Source organism: Manis javanica, chromosome 5 (assembly GCF_040802235.1).
Source record: "Manis javanica isolate MJ-LG chromosome 5, MJ_LKY, whole genome shotgun sequence".
Lineage (NCBI taxonomy): Eukaryota > Metazoa > Chordata > Mammalia > Pholidota > Manidae > Manis > Manis javanica.
Window position 1 is genome coordinate 86,656,478 of NC_133160.1, and position 19,129 is coordinate 86,675,606.

Genomic DNA, 19,129 nt, shown 5'->3' on the forward strand with positions numbered 1-19,129 from the left:
GTGAGAAATAAGAACGAAGCTGGGAGTATTGTGCACTCTGATTTCAAATTATACTCCAAAGCTACAACAAGCAAAATAGTATGGTACTGGCACTAAAAATAGATACATAGATCAATGGAAGAGAATAGAGAACCCTGAAATAAACACATGCTTATGTGGTCAATAAATATATGAAAAAGGAGGCAAGAATATACAATGGGTAAAAGATAGTATAAAATGGTGTTGGTCAAACTGGACAGCTACATGCAAAAGAATGAAACTGGATCAGTTTTACACAATACACAAAAATAAACTAAAAATGGATTAAAGATCTAAATTTAAGACCTGAAACCATAAAACTCCTAGAAGAAAACACAGGCAGTAAACTCCTGAATATTGGCATTAAAACTATTTTTCTGGATATGTTTCCCAGGCAAGGGAAACAAAAGCAAAAATAAACAAGTGAGACTACATCAAACTAAAAAGCTTCTGTATAGCAAAAGAAACCATCCACAAAATGAAAATATAGTATACTATGTGGGAGAATATATTTGCAAATGATATATCCAATGAGAGACTAATATACAAAATATATAAAGAGCTCATACAATTCAACACCAAGAAAACAAATAACCCAACTAAAATATGGGTGGAGGACTTGACATTTTTCCAAAGAAGACAAACATGTCTAACAGGCACATGAGGAGAAGCTCCACATCACGAGTCATCAAGGAAACACAAATCAAAACCACAATAAGATACCACCTCCCATCACTCAGAGTAGCTAATATTAACAAGACAAGAAATAATAAGTGTTTAAAGGATGTGGAAAAAAGGGGACCCTGTACACTGTTGGTGAGAATGTAAATTAGTGCAGCTACTATGGAGAGCAGTATGGAAATTTCTCAAAAAACTAAAAATAGAAAAACTATATGGTCCATCAATTCCACTTCTAGGAATTTAATTAAAGAAACAGAAACACTAATTCAGAAAGATGCATGCACCCTGTATTCATTACAGCATTATTTACAATAGCCAAAATATTGAAGCAACCTAAGTATCCATTGATAGTGAATAGATAAAGATATGGTACATATACACAGTGGAATATTACCCAGCCATAAAAAAGAATGAAATCTTGCCATCTGTGATGACATGGATGGACTTAGGGGGCATTATGCCAAGTGAAATATGTCAGAGAAAGACAATTACCATACAATTTCACTTATATGTATAATCTAAAAAGCAAAACAAACAAAACAGAAATAGACTCATAAACACAGAAGAAACTGGCAGATGCCATAGGGAAAGGAGTGGAGGGATGGGTGAAAGGGGAAAAAGCATGTTTGATATCTTGATCTGGGTGATGGTTACATGAATGTATACACATGTCAAAATTCATTGATCTGTACACTTAAGATTTGTGCATTGTATGCACCTCAAAAATAAATCAAGAGAGTTGGCAAAATGATATATAGAAAACAGATGGAAAATATGAGAGGGAATTTAATTAGTTAAAATAAATTGAGGAGGTGTAATGTACAATTCACATGAGTTCCAAAAAGATAAAGAAGAAAAAAATAGAGGGGGAGGAACAAAGTTATAATAGAAGAAAAGTTCCTAAAGTGGAATAAAAGCACTTGTTTCCAGATTGTACAGGATCATTTAGTGCTGTCAAGGATGTATTTTAAAAGACTTATATATGGCTACATTTGGACTTAAATTTTTTATGAGCTCTTAACTTTCTGATAGAATTCATAGCTGAAAAGATAAAGATCCTAATAACATTTAAGTAAGAAAAAAGTTATCTAAAAAAAATGGAATCAAATTTGTATCATATATCTCATAGGTACACTGGATGAAAGGTAGTAATGTACAATGTCTCCCAAGTTCTGAGGGAAAATTACTTTGAATACAGGATAATATACACAATAATTTATCAATTAACTGAGGAAAAATTTAAGGCATTTTGGCCATGTAAGCACTCAATTTGCCTCCTACACATCATTTCTGAAGAGAAAAAGGAAAGAAAAAAAAAAACCCTAGGGATATATGCCAGTGAAAAAAGGGGAAAAAAAGCACATACAGGGAAAGACATAAGACTAAAGTAATAGCGGACCTAACTAGGAGAATAAAAGGAAAGTCTAATTTAGAATGGAAAGATCAAAGAGGGTAAAGAAGTATATTTCATTTGCCAAGTATTATCTTTAAAAAATTGGAGAAACATTGTGATACAGTGACAACATGTTTTTTCTAGCAATAATAATAATAAAAGTAATAAAAATTTTCAAGAAAAATTAAAAGGTCATAGGAAAACAAGTTCAAATGTGGCATAAACTAAAATATGGCATAATTTGAGGAAATAAAGGAATTTAACAAAATGGAATCCATTTTACCTTGACGCTTAAAATTTTATCCTTGAAACAAACCAAGTTTTAGTGACATGGGATCATTTCTTCCTTCTCATATTCAACCATACCACTTAGTGTTATAGTGAATTTTAGTTATTATAATTAAAACATAGTGAACAGTACTTTTTTTAAAAATTAGCATTGACCAAAAAACAAAACACAAGAGAAATAGCTATAAATGCAGAACAGAATATAAATATTATAAACTTACCAATATAGAATAATAGTATAGAATACAGAAGTTGGTAGAGACTGGAAGAAATGTAGATGAAAATGAGGGATACTAATTTCCCCATCTTACATCAGGAAGACAGGAGTCAGGAAGCTATGTCTGATACTGATAATTAAAAAAAAAGTATTATTGTAGGAGACCATAATACATCACCTGATTGTGTTACTTAAAATTGTTTTTGTTTTTACTATGTACCTGTATTTTTTGAAAAGTCACTGTAGAAACTAACCAATCAAACATCTTCCTTTTGTGTTCCTCATTTCCCAGAAATGGTAGTTCAGACCTACAATGGTTTTCAAGAATATTTCCAATCTATACATGTATGCTAAAGGTCTGCTCTGCACTTGGTTGCATGCTAGTTATTGTGAGGAATTCAACAGACATACAAGATGTGATCCTGGCTCTCAAGGAAACTTCAATCTTGATGAAAGAAGACAGTCGTTGACATATAAATAGCTGATACATTTTAAACTGTTAACTAATTGGGAGATACTCCAAAACCTCTTTCACATGGGCCCCAAATACCATGGCACCACCATGTAAGGTATTCTCATTCTCATGGGAATGTCCTGGGATTAGCATAAGACTTATCATCTATCATTGAGCAAGGTATGCCAAAGTATCTGTTCTTGTTCCTAAAAATGGATATGAAACAGTAAGAACAATATCTACAATCCTTAGTAGTTTTCAAACCATGTATGTTATCATTTTATATTTCTATGGACAAGCTGTACCTAATAAAGACAGTAAAAGGTGATGTGAACAGATGAAACTTCAGACTCATAATTTGTATCCTTTTTAAAAAACAATAAAAGGGATGGAAATAATCTTTCATCTCTTCCCCCTAGAGGCATTCTTCAGAGACTATGCTTTAGACTTCACAGTCTCTGTTGGGTCCCAGCACTGAGAAAGCCATGCCAGCTCTAGTGCTAGGACTATTCAGGCAACCGAGGCATCACACCTTTGAGCAGTGCTGGAAGCATCCTGGGAAACTGCCCCATTTTACCAGTCAATGAGTCCACCAATTTCCATCTCATTATGATTTCTAAAAGATGACAGAATTGAGTATTCCCTGAGTCTGTATACTCCACAACGGCAATGACGCTAGCTCTCTTCTTTCCTAATATACATAGATGCTCAACATATGCTTGAGGTAGGAACAAATATTTATTCAGTCACTGCAATTCTGCCAAGTAATATGCTGGGTGTTTTATTTATGTTAACACATCTGACCCTCTCAGCAACACCTCTCAGTGAGGTAAGAATTTATTAGCTGTTGCCATTTTACAGAGGGGGAAGCTGATTCAGAGAGTGTAAAGCTACTGTGTCGAATAAGAACTTAGCACAGCTTGTAAGAAGTCACGTTTCAAAACTAAATCTTCCAAACTCCAAAGACCAGACTGTCTGATGGCAGCCAGCTGTTTAGGAACTGATTTTGACCCATTACAAATAAGGAGGCAGTGTAGATTCCTTTAGGAGGAAAATGTGGTGAAAAGTAGAAATAAATGGAAGAGGATGGGAAAAAAAGGTCATGCAGGTGAGAACACCAAGGAGAAAATCACAAAGGAATGGAGTGAAAAAAGAAAAAGGGTGAACGAAGCAGAAATGGAAAGGGGCAAAGCAAATGGACATAGTATTCTATAGGTTTTAGTGATAAAGTTGCAAATAGGGAGGTGTCAAACATAATTCAAAAATTATCTTTTGATAAGGGATGATACCCCCCAAATAAGATGATAATAATAGCACAAACAAAAATAAAGGTGATGTAAAAATTAAATAAGGTAATATCTAGAAAGTGCCTCACATGGTGCTTAAAATGATGTAATAGCTTAGTCAACAGTGGCTATACTTAGAATGATAAATATCCTATTATGCAATTTGAGGCAACTGTCTTTGCATGTCTCCATTTTCTCATTCTTAAATGTAACAGGTTAGAGAGTCTCTAACATCCTTTTCAACCAATAACAATCTATGATTCTCTGTTTGAAAATGAACTACATTTTTACAAATCTCAAGAATGATTTATTGAAATGTTGAAGTAAAGGTGGTGGGAATCCAAGTGGTAATATAAGTAGTTGGGAACATCTTTAGTTCACATAGCAAGATCTAAACTATAAAAGCATATTTAAACACACAAATACTTGCACATAGAATTAAACCCACAGTCCAGAAAAAACAGTTCAAAGTTCAAAGGAAGGTGATGAAAGGCTTTGATAATTTGTTACATGTAAGAGAGAGAGGAACACACCTTTAAAATGTTCATAATCTGTGGTATAGCATTTATTCACTGGAAACTCTTCATATTCTCCTTATTTTTTACATTTTCCCTCATTGTTTCAGACACTTTTCCATGTTACACATAGCTGCTGGTATTTAGTTGAATGAATATCAAAACTTTATTATGTTTTCCATAAATTTTCCATAAATTTCCATAAAATTCCAAAAATTTCATGTTTTCCAATATTATCACTTACTTTGTCTTTCTCTTTATCATGTTTCTACCAGATAAGAAGGGGGTTTTCCTCCCATATTGTTGCAAATAGGCTCTAAAACAGACCATAATGTTAAGCAAAGCAGTTCCATATAAACATATTCACTGATGAGAAATATTTCTTCATATAGTGAGAATGACATTTTCAAAAGTAAAACAAATAATGAGGGAGAAACAATTTCAAAACAAGAGAAAATGGCAGCTCTAACTGCAATGGTCTGTTTCCATGCAGGTATGTAGTCGTATTACTAGAGGTGGTTAAGTTGCCATAATAGCTTCTAAAAAGGTCTGAGTCAGCTTTGGTTATGAAAGAGAGTGACACTCTTAATAGCTTCATAACCTCCAGTCCTTGGATACTAAAGCACTTACTCACTTGTCCAGGTTGAAAGCCACTATTTTAAGTTCTAAGCAGAAAATTCCTTTGGGGTGATATAGTTTAAAATAAACAATGTAGGGGGCGGGTGAAAGACTTCTTTCTGCATTCATGTTTCTCCTTGTGTCAAGTTTTACTACAATCAGTGCCCTCTTATTCTGTATCAATATTCATGACCCAGGTCATTCAAATAGTTTATGAGCTATAGACCACTCCTCCTGCCCCCATTGTTACATCACTGGTATTCTGAATTCTGGAACAGTGTGTGTAAACATTACAGCCATGTGTGCTTGACCGCGTGGGAAAGCCTCAGGGTGACCTGGAATGTCTATGCAAGAGGGAGCACCCTAGCACCAATCTGAACATCACCAAGCCAGCTGTTAGTTTTTATGTGTGCTCCTATTTGAAGTTTCAGCTGTCTTCCTAAAGGACCATATAAAAACAGTTTAAACAAGACTGAGGATTTTGTGCAATCCTTCGTGATATTCAGAAAAATACATGGCATCAGTATTTTTTCACTTTACATTCATACACAGAGACTTTTACTATGGTTTGTTAAATTACCTATTTCTACCAAGAGAATCGAACTTATACATCAAAAGTCCAAAATACACATGTGCAAGCATGAACATATGTACATGTGTGAATGCAAGTGTGAGTACACACACAATCAGTAGTAATTGAAAAAAGGAGGAACTAAAATTTCCACATTGCTTCTTGGTATGTATCTTCCACATTCCATCTACCATTCTGAAATTTTATAATTTGGAGACAATTGCAACTCTCATTTTTATAATGGTAACCGACCCAATGAACAAATCAATTTTTATTGCATACTTGCCACTTCAAGTGAAGCCACAGTACAGTCCAATTAAAGTTATATTTAAATCCCTTAATTAGCAGAAAAGCATTAATTTAGAGTATCGAATCCAGAGCTCTATGTCTTACTGTCCAAGGCAGGTATAGGAAGAGGGGATAACATTAATCCTCTAATATAGATTGAGATGATTCTAATGAAAGCCCAATGGGCTCTGCACGGTGCTCCAGGAAAGCAGACGTGTAAGTCACGTCACACAAACTTTCACTTTTTGGGCCTCAGGTAATTAAGATAAACACATTCGCTTCAGGCCAAAACAATGAAAAGCAGGCCAAGAAAACAAGCAAATGAAAATAATCTTTTTAAGCCGATACTCTACTTTCACTGTATCTTAATTCAATGTGTTAGAAATGTACAATATCTTTAGTACCTTGTAACTGATAACCACTAAATAAGATACATCTTTTCAAATCCAGAAGGAACTTGTTTACTCAGCAACAGAAATGAAAAAGTCTATCCTTAGATTTCATTGTGTTGGTTAAATGAGTCACTCTTTCGGTAATTTCTTCCAAATGAGAATAGATTCAGATGTTAAGCAGCTATAAGTCTCATATGAAAATAATAGACTTGGACAGATCATCTCTAAATTATTCCAGATCTAAACTTCTCTTACACCAAACATTACTTAAAATAATTCTGGTCCTTGGTTTAGCTCTTGGGAAAGTATCCTTTATTTAACTCAAATTCCTTTCATTTATACTACATTGTTCCTAAGATTCTGATCCGTCCTCTTTTTAGAAAGGTAGTGTAGCTACAAAAAAAAAAAAAATTGGTTCCTATGAAAGAAGAGTTCAAACAGGCCAACTTTTTAATTAGTTACAAGTTTACTTTTTGATGATCTAATTTCAATTCTTTATTAGGCAAGCAGGTTTCTATTTTTGGATAATCAATGATGACATCCATCTAAAATTGTATTAGAGGCAATACAAAATAACTCAAAATTTACTCATATTTTAAATATTTCAACCAGTCACCTTACAATTTACAATGAAAAGCACCAAGAAACATACACCAGATACACAGATTAGGCATTTAAATTCTTGGTGCCTTAATGTTTTCTTTTTAAATGCAAGATTTCTTTTGTATTGATAAATATACATAAAAACTCTTCAAATCAATCTGGGAAAGGAAGAACAATTCCCTTAACATAGAAACCTATTTTTCTTTTTAACCCCAAGTCTTGTTGTGGAATTAAAATGGAGAAGAGTTGAGGGAGGTGTAGTGATGGGGAATTGAAAAAGAAGGCAAGAGGGATGGTTTCAGGATGGAATCGGGACGATGATAGAGTAATCATTTTCTTGAGTTTTGTGTAGTGGGAGTGTCTAGTTCAGCAATTCAGATTATGAATTCTATTGCATCTGAAGATACTTAGAAATACGAAAATACACATTTCTTTAAAAAAATGGGCATTTGTGAGACTGGGCAGCTGACGTGCACTTCAACCAGAGCGGCACAGTAAATTACAACCAGAACAAAGGCACAATCTGCCCACATTTCCCAAAATCACAAAAAATTTTGGCATAACTGGTTCCGTTTGCTAAAGGATCAAAAAAAAGATTAATCCTTATTAAGGTTTCTAGCCTTTGAGGTTTCCGCAGGAAAGCTGCGTTTTGGGCGGATCCTGACCTAGACACCTTGATCTTTGGTTCATGACCTGTCAGCGCCAGACAAGAGCTCCCCGACTATGAATTAAACTGTTTGATTCCTCCGCCCACGGGTACACAAAGCCAGCACTCTCTCAGCTGTTACATAAGAGTCTCTGGAATCCTAGGATGGTGTTTGTAAACAGCGCTGCCAAGCGCACCGAACCCGTGTGTCAAATGTGACCGCGTGTAATGGGAAGGTGAGAAAGCCCTCAGCAAGTTCCGAAGAGAAACTTCCCCTTTTCTCTGGCCCTAAAAAAAGAGCAGTGCATGTCAACGATTTATCTCTAAAAGGTGACTTATTTTTCTTTTATTTTCTTCTCCTCCCCGCCCCCCAAAAAAATTAGCGTGAGGAAGACCTGGATGAAGTGACCAATCTCCATTGCATTCCTTTAAGTAGCTCCTGACCTGTGGACAGGAGCAAAATTAGCGACCTTATCTGATTAAATTTAGGGCAAGGTTTGAAATCTCAGCCATGCATTCTGATGCACCTTTTACCTCCTCTCATCCCTGGACTTCTTGTTTTTCCTTGCTCATTTACTTTGGTGTGAACAGAAGTATCATGAGGTGGGGATTACACAACCACTAGAGCTACACTAAACAGGCAAAAGGTTTGCAAAGTGACAATTTGCATCCAAATACATTTACAAGTCCCTTTCAGCAAAAGGTATCTAATGGCTTTGGATGAACAGAAACACAATTTAGCTTATTTTACCTGTCTTATTTAAAATTTTATGCTTATCTGCATTCACTGTATCCTTTTACAATGGATTTATGAACAGGAAATGCATAAACTCTATTCCTTAATGAGGCTGAATTCTTACCAATATTAGAGAAAAATAGCAATGTCAACAACTAAGCTTTTCACCACGGAATTTGGAAAGTTTCCCTTAACCTTCAAGATTACCTAAAGCGTGACACATTGTGGCAATTCCAAAAACTTGAAGCAGACTGTCAGTAGTAAATTATTAAATTTGTGTTAGAAAAGAAACTCTGACTTCAACAAAAATCTCAAGCATGTTACTTAGTTATTTAAAAATGCTGTATCCTGTATCTCCTATACACTTGATAAAAATGTTTTCAAATAATATATAAAAATTAATGTCTATAAAATTTCCTACTTGAAATAAGAATCACACTTAAGAGTAAACAGGTTAAGTTACAAAGTATTGAAAATTTAGCCCCCCAAATTAATAACCAAATGTCTTTTCCAATTTGGACTTTCAGTAGAAACACATAATTAAATCACAGCCATTATTAAGAAGGTAATCCATTAGCAAAATATCTACTAGCTTTGCTGTCCACCAATTTCTTTCTCCAGAAATTGCTAGACATTCTACAATGTGGTAGACATTCCAAAATTAAATGTAACTTTGCCTTTATTTCAATTATATATACTATAACTTCATAAGAGAAAGAAATAACCATATGGTGGCTGGACTGGAATAAAGATAGATGAAATCTAGAGTACAAAGTTTAAAATATGTGCTTGCCTGCAGAAACATACCTGTTTCTCTTTTAAATAAATTATTTATATAGTGAGTATTTTTAGGTTGGAAAATTTTTTATTCCTTCATATTTGAAAAACACCCATTTATGGTATTTTTCCTTTCACCAGTTATGTTTGGTACATTAAAATATGAATGTAACTGAATTAATGTTTTAATATCTGTTAAGTGAATACTTTTTGTGATACTCTGATTTTATGAATGATCAGATACTTTATTAGGATATATATGTTTTAAAACAAAAAGCTAATCATTATCCAAGCTAAATTATATAAAAATAATCCTTTTAATGCAAAAATCATGAAAGATCACAAAAAGGCTAACAGAACTTTATAGCCAATGGCAAATATAAAAATTTTTGAATACAAAAATTCCATAACTTCAAAGAGACTTCAAACAAAAAGAAAGAAGTGCTGAAAGAACAAACATTTAAAAAATTAATTAATAGGACCTAGATAGTATGTTAGGGATGGAATCTGGGTGTGGTATCATTGTGCTATTTTCAGATTCTGATGCTGTACTTCAGAAGCAGCACAACTAATAATTAAGGTTTTTTAATGGGTGCTCTTATTTCTCAGTGCAGACAGGGAAGAAAAACAGGAGGAATAGCTCAGTAACAGACCATGTCATATCCTCTGGGTTTCACCATCATTACTTAAGCTTTTTTTCTTCTATATTACAATATTTAAAAAAAATACCAATTTGAGGAGAAATGCTATAATAAAAACCCACCTTGAGTGATGGGTAGTTTCCATTAAAGTATAATCTGTGCTTAGAAACTAAATTTAATAATCAAGAAAATAAGTGACTTGATAAGGCAGGTCTTAGCAATGGCTAATGAGACAAGACAATAGTAATTAAAATGATAATTAATTTACAGCACCCACAGAACAGACCATGACAAATGTCAAAATAGTAAAAGCAGCAAATGAAAAACACCAGTACTATGTATGGCATACTTAGTGGGCTATCTTCTGTTTATGCTTGGACAATGATCGCTGAAGGGAGTTCATCATCAAAAACTCACAGCTCTGTTTTTCTTTTGAATATAGTGTATCTTCCATAGTGATTATTTATAAAAAGTAAAACTGAATATATAAATAAATCAAAATATTCCATTTTCTACATTTCCAGTTTGTTTGAAAAGGCTTATAATTTGTGGAAGTGCATTAAGAAAGCAAAGATGGAGTACTGCACTCAAACCCAGTGAACATATTTTAGAATATTGTGGAGATAATAGTATAAATATCTATTATCAGATGTTTTGCAAGTGTTAAGAGAAACAAGAAAGGGTAAAAACAAATGGCCTACTCATTCATTTCTCCCTTGAAGAGAACCTACCTGAATTCCACTTTACCGCTTCCATAATAATCATTGCATCAACTTGTTTGTTGATGGGTTAAAGGTTCTAATATGGTTGTCTAAATTGTGCCTGTCAGAAATGTACAGGCTTACAAGTAAGTGCTATATCATCTCTTGAAAAGTAGAATTCTGGGTCATTTCTACAGCTATTCATCAAAACAGTTACATGAAGCCAAAGCATTTCCTTATTGAGTACAACAACACATTGCATTATTAAAGCTGAATGCTTCCAGATCATAGTGTCTGCCCCCACCACCCAGCCCCGACTATCGGTCCTCATCCCAAGCTATGGGACCCAACTCAACTGGCAGCAACCCAACATTCTCCTCAGAATAAAAAGGGAGAGAAGCATTACTCAACAAGAAGAATGTCTGTTATCTAGAATTACATAAAGTTAGAGGTCCAAATAAAACCAACCCTAATTCGCCCTATGTGTCCAAAATCACAAATCCTGATTTCATTGAGACTAGCACACTGTAAAAATTCTGTAAAAACATTTTTTCTTAATTCTGTAAAAATTCTGTTGGTGTTTGTAAATAGACTGTGTCCACGTGTAGCAAAACATGGGGAGCCATCAACACTCTGACCCTGGTTCCCACTTTGTCTTTGTCTTGGCATCACAAAGACTGCTGCAGCAATTCCCTTCTCAATCCTATTTTACAACTACAGTTGCTACAGTATCAGTACACAGAGGCAGAGTTCTTTGCTGAGGTCCAGTGAGATGCCTTGTCATTTCAATTTTTTAAATTGAGATAATGATAACAAGTGGAAATATAAACAGATAACAAAACCAAAGTTTGAAAGCCTATTCTATATATTCTCTAGTACCTTGCTATTTTCAGAGACAAGAAATCTTAATACAAAAAAGGAAAGTGTATCATTTAGCAATTTACGTTATTAACATGCAATCTAGAGATTTGCCCTCATTTCTAGATTAAACTACACATTTGGCAACAGTTTAATCAGAAATAGCAAGTTTTATAGACATTCCTTTTAACACTGGGTTGTATCTCCTGAATTCATTGGAAAGTGGCTAAATAATTGAATATATTTAGAAAGTTTCTTGCAATTGTGCATTAAGCCCTATTCACCAAGTTACCTAACCTCTCACCTATCAAATGAATCATCTCATAAACGTCCTAAAGACTCTTTATCACCACTAACACAATGGTGAACTTTTGTATAATTAAGTGTCCTTCTCATCAATGAGAAAAGGCTACTATGTAAAATGTAGTGGTGCCATACTTCTAGACAGATATGCTTAGCCCCATACTATTCAGTTTAAACAGTATCTTCGTTTGTTTGCATGAAACATGACATACTTTCTGAAAGCCAAATCTCTTGTCAGTTGTTTTATAACAACTCTTTTGAGATAGAATTCACATATAATAAAATCCATCCTTTTAAAGCATACAATTTCTGGAGTTGTGCAATCATTACTATCTAGTTAAGAACATTTTCACCACTTCCAAAAGAAACCCTATATCTATTAGCAGTTAGTCCCCTTTTCCCATCTCCATCCCTTAGCAATGACTAATCTACTTTCTGTCCCTTTCAATTTGCCTATTCTTGAAATTATTATTAGTTGGAACATATCCTTTATGGCCTTTTGTTAGTTACTTCTTTCAGAGTTCACCTATGTTGTAGCATGTATCAATACATCATTCCTTTTATTGCTGAATATACTCCATTGTATGGATATACCACAGTTTGTGCATTTATAAGCTCTGAAGGACACTGAGTTGTTCTAACTTTTGACAATTATTAATAATGCTATTATGAATATTCAGGTACAAGTTTTTGCATATACATCTGTATGCATTTTAAATCTTGTTTAATAACTTTCCCTACATAGCCTTCATTATAGACTTCATTTTTATTATCAATGATAATGAGGCATTATGCATAGTAGTTAAAAGACTGGACTCTGGACATAGACTACCTAAATTCAAATTTCAGCTAAACCATGCACTGTCTGTATGAACTAGGGCAAGTCATTTAACCTCACTGCTTCAGTTTCCTCACCCGAGATGGGAATAATAGCACCTTGTCTAGAATTGTGATGAGAATTAAATGACATGTTACAATGTCAAGGACATTAAAATCAACTTATAATGTTGTGAACACAAAGGCCATTTTATGCAAAAAAAACTCTATTAAGTAAACAAAAACCTATATTTTGATGAACATTTTGATAAAGCATGGTAGCACACTCCCATGATTAAAGAAGTAGTACTGTGTGAAACTTTTCTGTTTCTAGGAAAAAAGTTTTAAAAGAATCTGATCATGTGATTTAAAAATGGTATAGAACTAAATATACACATACACAAAGGTACAAGTCAAATCAGGGATATCTGGATAAGATTGACTGACTATATCAATGTCAGTATCCTGGTTGGGATATTATTATACTACAGTTTAACACTGAGAGAAATTGGGCAAAATGTATGTGCCTGATCATTATTTCATATAACTTTGTATGAATCTACACTTACCTCAATAAAAATTTCAATTAAAAAAATGTGACATCCCAGAACAAATTTACTAAAGTAATATGCTGACAATTGATAGTCCTTTCGCAACAACTGCCATGGCCTGTGGAAGTTATATTAAGGACAAATTACCATCATTACTACCATCATCACCATCACTAAGACCTTTTACATGATTTTTATCTTAGGCATTGAGACTAGATTGCACATTTTCTAACTAAATTACATTACTTTTGCTAGTTCTATGCAACTCATTAAATCTTTTCCTCCACCTTTTATTGAGATGTAATTGACATATAATGCCATGTAAATATAAGGTGTACAAGGTAATGATGTGATATATTTATTCGTTGAGAAATGATTACTGCAGTAAAGTTAGTTAGCACATCCATCATCTCACATAGTTACAATTTTTGTGTGTGTGGTGAGAACTTTTAGATCTGTTCTCTTAGCAATGTTCAAATATACAGGACAGTATTATCAAGTATAGTCACCATGCTATACATTACATCCCAGAACTTATTCATCTTCTAACTGGAAGTTTATACCCTTTAGCCATCTTTATCCATTCTGCCCTCCCCACCCAGCACTAGGTTTATTAGGAAATAAAGAGACACAGAAATCCCTCCCAGAGTCATAAATCTAATTCAGAAGAAGCATTTATAGTACTTATAGTGAAGCATCAGATCATTTTATATCCTAAATTGTCCTTCAAAAGCATCTCTTAAATTTCAGATTATCTGGAGCTTAATTTCAAGGCAGTCTAAGTAACAACTTAAAAAGTATAAAATACTGAGTTCCAAATTCTTAAAACTGCAGGTAGGTAAATTATCACTACTTTATTTTTACACAAAATATCAAAAATCCACCTACTATCTATTTCCCCTTCTTGAAGCTGGGCACATTTAACTGCATTTCATGACACTGCCAATAGAATTTGGAATGGGCAGCCAAAATCCATTTTATTGAGAAGAGAAATATATCTATCTTAAACCAGGGATTTTCTGCAATGTACAGTCTAGGATCAGAATAATGCTGGAAATAAGCAGATACTTAAGATTTTTTTTTTGGCTTGTAGTTACAGTGATCAAGTGCTCTGACTTTACCCTCTCTGCTTCTGGAACTCTTCTCTCCTACAATATACCAAACCAACAGATGTACTACATAACCTCCTTAAATAATGTCACAGTACTCACTGAGTTTTGGCAGTGAGTCAAAACAGAAATTGGAGATCTAGACCAAGTAAATCCTGTATATTTGGCAAAATCATTTGTGGTTGTATTCTTCATCACACTTTCCCAGATAACTACCAGCTCGACTTGGCAAGCCAACTCTCCCACAGTTAAGGCTCCAACTGAGGAGTTGGCTTGTGAGATATTTTCCTGCTACCGTCTTTGGTGCTATTACTACTCTTAAGAACTGTGCACTGGTGGCATAATAGTTGAGAGAAAAATGTTATTTTGATGAACCAACTGTGACAGCTGATCCAAAGTTTTAACCTGTCCCCATAATAGGAAATGACTATAGTAAAATAGTCTATATGGTTGTTTATAAAACAAAGAAGATTCCCTCTAGTAACCTGAGATGGTTAGATATGACTATTAAATTCTATTAAGCAACAACAATTAAACTTCTATAGCAGAAGAGTTAGAGCATTAAGAATCAGATCTAATATTTCTAAGTATTAGACATTCTAACATGCCAAATATTCAGAGCGTTTGAAAATATTTTACTTCAAGGTAATTCCATAAGAATTAATTCGGATTTGGGACAGGATGGAAAACAGAGTTTCTGCTAGGTGTGTCTGTGAATCATAAGAAGGGCTTGTTAATGAGGTCAGCAAATAAGGAAATACACTTCAGTAGTGACATTTGACTTACAACACTGCTTATGGGTGGAGTCTTGGAGGAATTGATAGAGAAATTCTAACTTCAGCAAGTGAAACCAAAACACAAACTCCAATTTTTGTTACCTACAAGTCCAATGTTCAAACAGGACTTTGGGAGTCTGTCATAACAACTCCTGGGCAGGTGCATTTCACTTGTCTTGGAAGTGACTGTTGACCATCTAGTGTCTAGGTCCATGTGCCTATCAATCCTATCAATCATCCTATCAATCTCTCTGGCTCCTGACAAGGCCCAGCACAATGCCAGGTCTAGTTAAAACCTTAACAAGAGTTTTGTAAATGTGTGAATTTAAACAAAGCAAGGGACTTCCTACATTTCAAATGAACTTCTCATTAACCAGTAGTTCAACAAGAAAATAAGCAAAACAATATAGTTACAAAAAAAAAAAAACGTTCTTGTCATTGTTCACTCTCACTCCCCTAAAATTCCATTACCCAAGACAGTTCTATCTATGACATTTTGGGGGCATCCAGGTGGTAGTGAGTACCACAAACAGAGTAAATGAAGAACTGAGGTTGTCTTTTACTGTACATTATTTATTCCAAACTGATTCAAACAATCTGTTTTCTAATAAAGTAGAAGATTGTACTTTTATTCAGTGGTGAATAATATGTATCTCTGATCCTTGTAATCATTGAAGCCCCTCATATAACATTAATTAACAACTATTTTCACCATACAAATACACATAAAACAACAAAAGTGCCTAAATTTGAGGATAGGAAAAACAAGTCTTCATGGTCAAGATCAAAATTATTAACCAATGTAGTATTCTTATTTATCGAGTGGAAAATATTATATTTATTATTTGATAGATGTAATAGCTTTAAGTTGAATAGCTTAAAGACAAGTATATACCACAACATTTGAAAAGTGCTTTAAAAAAAGGTAGATATTTAGTCTGTTAGCAAAAGGAACTGTGTTTTATTATGAATTGCTAGAATAATTAACCATTGTTTTCTCAACAGTAAGCATTTATGCTGAACTCCTGTTTTCATTATTTTCACACAAATAACTCACCAAATGGGCTGTTTGTATGAATAATACTTTTCCCTTGTAATCACATGAAATAACCTCTATTATCAATGATTAAAGTAAACTGCTTTCCAGAGATCAAAATAGAGAGTCACAAAGTGAACTACTGAGAACAAATGGTTTTTGGAAACCTGATTTATGGAGTAATGTCCACTACTTTGCTTTTCCTTCTGTCCATCTTTTAATCAAACACATTCCTTCTCAAGTTTGACTTTCCAATTCTTCACTACTTCCTGCTTAAGTTTGACTTTCCAGTTCTTGCAAACACTTGTCTACTTAATAACATTAAAAAAAATGCTTTCTGTGCTAAGATTTATATTCAACTTCAGACCTATTGTAAAACACACATACAAACATGTAAGAGAATATAACTCCCCTCCACTATTTCAACTTTACATTAAAATGCAAATATAATTATTTCATTAGCAGCCAGCAATACCTACAGTCTTAAACAAAACCAAACAAAGCACGACCAATATCTTTTCTCTATACATCCAACTCCCCCTAAAATACAATCTCACTTTTCTGTTGGCTCATTTGTTGATGAATATTGTTTGGATTTGGATTTGCCATTATTAGCCCTGACTGGAGAGGGCAAAGCACAATGTGTGATTTGAGATTTTAAATTCTTGGATGCATCATACTCCTTAGGCAAATACAAAAATATTTCCCTAAATTTTAAGCAAACAACTGGAAAATAACCCTTCTTTCAATTCCCAAACACTAGATGAAGAGGAGAGTAAAATCACGGAATGCAATTAAAAGTATGTCATGAAGGCAATAGCCAGAAAATAACACTTATATTTCATATTTGACCTTTCCAGGAGTCTGTCCAGGCCACAATTAATTTTGCCTTAGGTAGAAAACGCTCCATAGAAACTCTTAACGGAGTAACACTAGAAATGCAGTGTCAGTGAAAAGATTCAGTAAGATTCCAGAGTGAGTGAGTGTGAGAGAGAGACAGAGAGAGCGAGAGCGAGCGAGAGAGAGAGAGAGAGAGAGAGAGAGAGAGAGAGAGAGAGTGTGTGTGTGTGTGTGTGTGTGTGTGTGTGTGTGTGTGTGTGTCTAGAAGGAGGAGGCGGAGAATAGAGACATAGAAAAGCAGAGATAAAAGACTAAAGAAAAGAGGACAGCCAAGAGAGAAATTTGGATGGGACTGTTAGAAATCTGCCCTCTACTTCTCTGCTGCTCTGCTGGGATTGGGTTTCCTCTCTCGCGGCGCCCCTGACCTTGCAGTCTTCCAACTCTCAAATCGCCCCCTCCTCCCGCCCGCCAGCCCCCTCCCCCGGCCTGCGTCTGCCTTTGTGTCTGCCTGTCACTTACCGGGGAACCAAACGTAGCTGATTCGGGAGAAGCACAAAGCCAGGGCACAGATTTGCCCCCAGATTTTCTCACACACATTCCCCAGGCTGGAAGGAACAGCCCATCGCAGAGCTGGTGTACCTTGAGCAAAGTGGGCTCTGGTCTTGTTTGGGGAACCAGAGAAACTATTCTTTCCTCTCTCAGCAGCACTAACAAAACGCGGGGACTGAGGGAAAAAACAAAACCCCACTTGGTGGCTACAGTTCCACTCCCCGTGACATTCGCTTACTACACCTCCCACACGGGGAGCACAGGGATGGAAAGGGGCGGACGCAAACCCAGACCCCGACTCTACAGCAGATAAAAGGGTCGAAAAACACTCCGTCAGGGTTCTTTCCGGGGTGGGTTAGGGTCAGCGAGACACTCGTTTGACTTACCCGAGTCAGGGGGTGTCAAGGATTAAAGGCAAAAGTAGTGACCCCCCCCCCCCCAAGCTTAACTATTTTAGAAAGGAAAGCCAAGAAAAATCACTTTGCCGAGGCTAAAAGGCCGGGAAACCGGCTGGTCGGAGTCACAAAGGTGAGTTTTCTGGGTAAAGAGGAGACAAGCATTCGCGGGGGACAGAACAGAACACAGAAGCACAGGTTTAAAGGTTGGGGGGGGAATTAAAACTATATTTGTCAGCCATGTTGAAGAGGCTCCAGTAATTTGTGAAGCTTCCCTCTTCCCTCTTGGTATTTGTGGGTGACACTGCAGGGTGTGCTCCCCAGTCCCTGGAAGCCCGAGAGAAAGCGAAGGGGAGAGGAAGGGGGGAGTTCCGCGGCATTAGAGAAGCGCTCTGACCTCGTCTCGTCCCTCAGCCTTGCAGCAATCCAGCAGTTGCAGTCGGGTCTCCTTTCTAACAAATCCTAAAGGGCAGCCATCTTGCTTCCTTCTGCTTCTCTACGAAAGCAGCCTAGCCTCCGCATCAATATTCATAAGGCAGTTTGACGTCTGTTCTCATCACTCGGCGGGGCCGGCGTCTCGCGGCGGCCGCGCCGAGGGGGCGGACGTGACTCGCATGCGAGCCGGGCCTGGGCGCGCGGCGCTCGCGAGGAGGCGGCGGCCGCCCCGAGCTGCGGCCGTGCGGCTGCCGCCCGCTCTCCCCCCGCCCCCGCCCCGCTCGCCGCCGCCTCCGCGCCGGCCCACGCCACCGCCCTGGGGCTCTCAGGCCGGCTCCCCGGGAACCGGCCCCCCGCCCGGGGCTTCCCGCACAAAGGCGCGCGGCTCCCGGGGCCGGGCCGAGGGGGCGCGCGGTCGAGGCCAGGCTGCCCGGCGCTGGGGAGCGCAGCAGGGGGAGCGGCGCACCCCGCGGAGCGCGGGGGACGGTCCAGCCCCCGGGCGCCGCGGCCAGACCCGCACCCGGCGCGCCCCGGAGTGGGGCGAGCGCGAAGAGGGAGGTGGCACTAGGATGCGGGACCCCAGGTTAACCTGCTCAACTCTTGGTGGGTGCCGCGCCCCGCCGCCCACTGGGAGAG

At 36.6% G+C, this 19,129-nt stretch overlaps 1 protein-coding gene across 2 annotated transcripts in view; it reads right to left on the minus strand.

Moving 5' to 3' along the window:
* TET2 (tet methylcytosine dioxygenase 2) overlaps positions 1–18,648 on the minus strand; it is a 160,365-nt gene extending 141,717 nt beyond the window's left edge. The window contains exon 1 of one of the 2 annotated variants that reach the window (XR_012131634.1): positions 18,456–18,648. The gene's annotated coding sequence lies outside the window, so the exon portion shown is untranslated. The remainder of the gene's footprint in view (positions 1–18,455) is intronic. The other variant, XM_037020089.2, reaches the window with a different exon arrangement.
* Between the last annotated feature and the right edge of the window lie 481 nt (positions 18,649–19,129).